Here is a 7,422-nt window from a genome sequence, read left to right on the forward strand (position 1 = left end):
ACCCACAACTATTTTTCAATGTGTGTTTCTTCACTGTATTGTGAAGATTTTGTAGTTAAGGGAGTTGCAGTTTTCTTGTAGTTAAGATTTTAGAGTTTATGTTTATGTGCACCTGAATACAGTAACTGACATAAGCAGATCTTCAATACATGTTTACTGAACACATTAATAAATTTATTGCAAATTTTATAGCCTTCCCAATAATTGTTGGTCATATGACATATTTGGGGTTAGAAATCTTTATAAATGTATAAACCATTACATATCACATGCATTTAAAAATAATTGAGTCTAATAGAGTCTCTGTAATGTCTCTGGAAACAAGTATGGAGGTGGCTCAAACAAAAATGGAAATACTTTATGATCCAGCAATCACACTTTAGGAGTTACATATAAATATAAATGAAATATGGATCTCAAAGGGACATTTTCACTCCCATGTTCATTTCAACATTATCCACTATATCCAATCTATGGAAGCAACCTAAGTGAGCATCAGTATGTGAATGTGTAAAGAATTTATAGTATACATAACACAATGTAATATTATTTAGCCTTAAAAGGAAGAAATTTTGCCATTTATAACAACATGAATGAAAATGGAAGAGATTATACTAAGAGAAACAGGCCAAAGAATGAAAGACAAATATTACCTGATGTCACTTATATGTGGACTTATACTTAGAGAAGCAGAGTGTAGAATTCTAATTTCCAGGGGATGAGGAGTAAGAGAAATGGGAATATACTGGTCAAAGAGTAAAAATATAAGAGGAATATATTCTAGATATCTAATGTATAGCATGGTGAATAGTAATGAATTGTACCTTGAAAATTTGCTGAGTTGATCTAAAATTTCTCACCCCCATAACTATTTATGGTAAAGGAGCTATTAGATAGCTTAAATATGAGGATTTTTATAGAAGGTATACTTACATCAAAATAGCACTTTGTTTTCTATTTGTCTATTATGCCTCAAAAATGTAGAAAATATGCTACTGGAAAAAACAAACATACATAGGCAAAAAATGTGAATTAGATCACACAAATTCTCAAAATGGATCATAAACCTAAAGTGAATTACTGAGATAGAAAACAGAGGGAAGTATGTGTGATTTTAAGCTTAGGTGTTGTAGTCAGTCATGTTTTTGGTTTTTTTTTTTTCCCCTGTAACTATAAGGTTATAGTTCTTTACTCACTCTGTGGTGTATTATTTTGACTGATATGTGAATGTTAAAATAACTGGACTTTATTTGCTGGAGCTTTTTATTTTATATGTTAACAAATATGTTCTTGAGGAACATATAGTTTAATTTCATTTTAATGTATTTTCCTAACTTTAAAGATGCCCTCATAGTATGTAGATGGAAAATTTTCTATCCACATTAATTTTCTGGAGAACTTTAAAAAGAATTGGTGTTACTTTCTCTTAGATGTTTTGATCTGTATCATAAGTGAAGCCATCTGTGCCTAAAATGTTCTTTGAAGATTTGTAACTCAAAATGTAATGGCTTTAATTTGTTCTTTTCAGGTTATATATTTCTTCTATCATTCAAAAGCAGTATGTCTTTAATGAATTTATCTATTTTTTCCTAAGTTTTCAAATATATTGGAAAAAGATTGCTAACAATACTCCATCATTATCCTTTTAATAGGCGTGTAATATGTAGTGATGTTATCTATCTAACTTTGGATATTCAAAATGTGTATATTTTACCTTATTTATACCAATTTTGCAGAATGTATATAAACTTTATTGATATTCTCAAAGAAGCATTTTCACTAATTGACTGCTTTCTTTTTTCTGTGTTCTGTGTGTTGCCATTAGGGTCTCACGGAAAAGTGATGTCATGAAGAATAAGCACACTTATTGAAATTGTGTTTTAAATAAAGGTGACCATTTTCTCACTCAGGCAAAATAGCAAGCTTCTTCATTTACTGTTGGTTTATATACTCAATTTGTACATGCACACTATACAGCAATGACTTCCTTAATATTCATTACAATCCCTCTGCACATGCACATTGAATATCAATGGTTTCCCTCTGCACATGCACATTGGACAGCAATGACTTCATTAATCCATTTAAACATCTTGTGTCTAACTACCTTGTGAGTAGCTCCTCCCTAGTAATCTGATAATCCACCCAATATACACCTTTTAGCATAACTCTTTCAACATAACTTGGTTTAACATAACTTAATGGAGAACATGTTGTTAGCCATTACTTCTTTTGTTCTTATCTGATGCAGTCTGAGGCTATGGAGGAAAGAGATGGTTTGAAAGTCTGTCCTACTGACCTTGCTATTTGGAGGCAGTTACCTCGATCTTTAAAATAAGGTATAGAGAAACTTCTAGAGCATAGAGAAATTTGTGTGCAAACCTCCACTCCCATGTGGGCCTTAAGTCAGGGGGGTTTTATGCCCACAAACTACCAGACTGACCTTAGGTCAGGGTTTTTTTTAGGCCTGCAACCAACCTGGCCATATGGGATGCTGCCTGCATTTCTCACAAGTATGCCTGCACTTCTCACAAGTATGCCTGCACAAAGTCTTTTCACTGCTCTTTCTTAAACAGCTTTTTTAGTCAGAGGCATATAGGCCTTTCGCCTATACTGTGTATGCTTTCTATGATATTTTTTATTACCATTATTCTGCATACTATGTCTTTAATTTGCTTATTTTATTATTTTTATGGCTGTATTTAATTTGGTTCATTTTTATTTTCACATATCCAATTTCACTGATCTTCAATGTCTAATCTCTTTTTAATCTTATTTAAATAATACATATTTCATCTAAGACATTTTAGTTTTCAAATGCTAGATGTATGAACTAGGTCTTTATATATCTTCCAGGCCTTTACTCAAATACTTAAGTATGTGAAATAGTATTACTATTAGTATTTTAATTTTTTTTTTCTATTTCTAAAAGTAGTGCTAATTCTGTGTTCGGTTCAACTGCAGATATTTTCCTCATTAAGTGTCATATTTACTGCTTCTTTGAATACTAATTTCAATTGTATCCTAGAAACTGTTGAATTTGCATTTATGGCTATCAGATAAATTTACATCCTTATACACATTTTTGCAATATGATTGTGAAGAAATGTTATGTTTATGTTAAATGGCAGCAGATTGATCATTTCTTGTCTTGGATTCAAAGCTTATTAGATTGGAGTGAGTACTATTTATTCTAGTTCTAATTTTCCCTCAGGAAATACTCCTTTGATTATTATACCAAACACTATATGAGTTGTATGAGTTTTTCTATCTGACATAGAGGAATAAACTCTCTTCATGCTTCCATGTAAAGTGTTAGTCACAGTTATTTGTACGACTCTACAGTGATATATTTTCTCCACTCTCAAGCAATCTTAGCACATGAAAATGCCCCCAGTACTATGGTGAATAGTTAAGGAAGGACACTCTGCACATCCCCAAAGTCCTTATAATATGGAGTTCCCTCCTTTGGATATTCTTTTTTTCATAACATATATATTTTAGGCATTTGGGCTGCTTCTATGACTTGGCAATTATGAATTACACTGCTTTAAGCATTCTGGTGCAAATATATTTGTTGTAAAATGAGGGGTTTTTTTTTTTTGGTAGGATGAGATTTTTTTAAATTTTTTTTTACATATACATGTGTTTATTTAGTTTCCACATTTTGTCTTCTCAAAAGCAAAAAGTTTTAAAATTTAATAGCAATAACAATGATTAAGATTGTTACGCAAAAAAAAAACCTCATAAAGAATGAACAAAGATAAATACATTCAGAAAAGAAATCAGATGATTGCTGCAACAAAATATTGAGCAATAATAATAATAAATACAAAAAAAAGTAACATTCACATGTAAAATGAGGTTCGATCATCTGGATGGATACTCACTAGAAAAATTGCAGGATCATATGGCAGCCCAAATGCCCATCAACCCATGAATGGATTAACAAATTGTGATATATGTATATCATGGAATACTATGCAACCAGAAAAGAAGATGGAGACTTTAATATCCTTTATGTTTTCCTGTATGGAACTGAAACGTATTCTTTTTAGTAAAGTATCCCAAGAATGGGACAAAAGTAGCTAATGTACTCAATACTATTATGAAACTAAGATATAATCACCTACACATTCATACAAATGATAAAACACAATTATAGTCCAGAGAGCAAAAGAAAAAGAGATGGTGGGGGTGGTGAGGAGGGAGGGTATTGGGTGAGACCTCACCGACTATGCACAATGCAATGGTACATTTCAAATCTATTAAGAATAGAGTATAAATGTCTTATCACAACAAATAAGTGAAGTGATGGCCATGTTAATCAGTTTGATGTAAGAATTCCACAGTGTATATCAAATCAGCACACTGTACTCCATAATTGTACACAGTTATTTTTTAATAAAAAAAAATGCATATTCCCTACAATCAAGTCTTTCTCATCATTTAGAGAGTTCATCAAGGTTCTTTTCAGTTGTTTTTCCCCATAACCTTCATTAATGCAACACTGGTATTGGTATCTAAAACCTGGAATTGATCTCTTCCCAGCACTGCTACATCCAATTATAAGTCCTTCTAAGCCAGAGTAAGTATTTTATGGTATCTGATGTTATCTTTTGACTTCCACCTCTCCTTCATCAAATCAAATGTTAAAGGCATCCCGGGATTGAGATTTACTCTCATTAGACTTGATGGGGAGAATTGCAGTTGGTGGGATTCAGGTTAGTAAAAGCATGAAGACTTGTAATTCTTAAAGGATGCTTCATCATACAAACAACAAAAAAATAATAAGAACAATAGCAAGTGGGTAAAAGTTTTGACCTGAGAAAACATAATTTCATTAATTTTTCTTAAGTAAGGAGAATTATGGCATAGCCCTTAGCCAATTCTTTATACTATGTTCTTTATTTGCCTCTGAAAATGGATTTCTTGGCTCAGCGCCTGTGGCTCAAGTGGCTAAGGCGCCAGCCACAACACCTAAGGTGGCAGGTTCGAATCCCCAGCCCAGGCCACCAAACAACAATGATGGCTGCAATCAAAAAATGGCCGGACGTTGTGGTGGGCACCTGTAGTCCCAGCTACTTGGGAGGCTGAGGCAGGAGACTCACTTGAGTCCAGGAGTTGGAGGTTGCTGTGAGCTGTGATGCCATAGCACTCTACCCAGGGGGATAGCTTGAGGCTCCATCTGAAAAAAAAAAAAAAGAAAGAAAAAAGAAAATGGATTTCTTTATCTGTATACAATGTTACTACATTAGCATGAGTAAGTGCATGGGACATTTGCATAAGAAAGTGGGAAAATTAAGCTGGTGAGTATGTTTGTCCATAGGAGTCTATGAGGATTAGAGAGATATATTTAGATGAGACCCAAAGGGAATATGGGGGAATTGAACACGTAATGATATATATAGGAGTTAAAGCTAAGTAAGTGTCAGATCTTAGTAGGCATTCTGAAAGGAGATTAACATTTTGTATGTATGTAATTTGATCTGGGACATGAGGAGTATTAAAAAGTAATATTGATCTCCTCATGATCTAAGGGGAATTTCCTCTTTCTTTTCTTCCCTCATCAAAAATAAAATTCTTCAAATAAGGAAGGTATGTATTCTTTCTGTGGCCAGCAAAGCAGAAATAAAAACAGATGAAGCTTAAATGATGAGATATTAACAATCTTAGCATTACTCTGAAATTTGTTCTGTACCTTTCCTAACTTTAGTCTTTCATTCCTGCTGCAAATGTATAACTGAAAACAGGGCAAGTAGATTTGCGTTTGTATTAAAATTTATAAAGTTTTGATACTTAAACTCAGGAAAAATTAATCTCTAATTGAGCCATTAATTACCAATGAGTTGTATTTATTAAATAGTCAATCTCCCATTCAGATTGAACCAAAAGGAGAAATAACAACTTTTGCTTAAGGCTATTAGTAGTTATTTCCTAACGATGATGCTTGCGCTGAGAATTGAATGTTAAACATGGGTGCAGGAAAAATATAAAAGAAGCAAGTGGTAAGCATAGGAAAGTGTTCAAGACATTTTGTACCACTTAAAAATATTTCATAGAATTCCAAAGTATCATTTCTAGTTACTGGTAAGAAGTTTGTAAAGAAGGTTGAAGTGAATGACAAACAAAATGAATAGCTAATTCTCAACTGGAACAACTTGATGTGTCTGAAAAGAATTTTACACAAACTGTTGAAAGAACAAATTCTGTGAGTGTTTACGACTGGGGAAAATAGCAATCATGAAATATGGGTGAAAAGTAAACACCTCTGTGAAGGTATGGACAGTTGAAAATGAAAACAGATGATAGAGATATAAACTAAATTACCAGCCAGATGTGCAGGTAACTTAGTCACAAAAGCATGCAGTAATTTCAAAAAACACAGCAAAATCAGTTAAGAAATATGGTACACATTTGATTACATAATTTTTCACATATTAATTTCATGTGTCTGTGAGTGTGTGTGATGTGTGTGGTCTCGGTTTGTAATGAGATGGTAGTGGAGTTGTTGAGATTAAGGAGCCAAGAATAAGTGGGAAATAAATAAGGATCAATTATTGTATTTTATTGTATCAGTATCAAGAGTCTTTATAGGGAGCTATAGAGTTTCCTGTCTATAGAGTTTTAAAGAGGATCTGAGAACTAAACTGATTGCACAGATGCTTCTCAGTGATTACAGATTTATTATAGTTCTGGATTTCCCCATAAACAAACTAAGAAAATGGTTAGATTACCAGAAAAAGAAGATTTCAGTTAATTCTTTTTTTTTTTTTTTGAGAGAGAGTCTCAGTGACTCTCTCAGTTGAGTGCTGTGCTGTCACTGCTCACTACAAGCATATTTTGGGCTCAAGTGATTCTCTTGCCTCACCCTCCCAAGTAGCTGGGACTACAGGCACTGGCCACAGATCCTGGCTATTTTTAGAGACAGGATCTCACTCTTGCTTAAACTGGTATCAATCTCATGAGCTCACATCATGATCTACCTCGGCCTCCCCGACTGCTGGGATTACAAGTGTGAGGCACCATGATGGGCTCAGTTAACTCTTTAATGAAGAGAACATTAGAGGAACTTATCCAGTGTATGTGCAACTCTCATCATATCCAAGGAATATGCTTTGTGTTTACATGGAAATTCAACAAATGAGTGGATAATATGTGTTGAAACCATCATATTCTTACATCTGGTACTGAGATGCTTGGAGTAAAATTAAATTGACATAGAAAATTGACGAGAACTCGTTATTATAAATGTGAAAAAAATAAAACTAGTATTATATATACATATGTGTGTATATATATGTACCATATATGTATATATGTATACATATATGTATTAAAACTAGTATTATATATACATATGTATGTATATATGTATATACATATATGTAATAAAACTAGTATTATATAGACATATGTGTG

This window comes from Otolemur garnettii, unplaced genomic scaffold (genome assembly GCF_000181295.1).
Source record: "Otolemur garnettii isolate 467f Iridium unplaced genomic scaffold, OtoGar3 scaffold00001, whole genome shotgun sequence".
NCBI classification, from domain to species: Eukaryota; Metazoa; Chordata; class Mammalia; order Primates; family Galagidae; genus Otolemur; species Otolemur garnettii.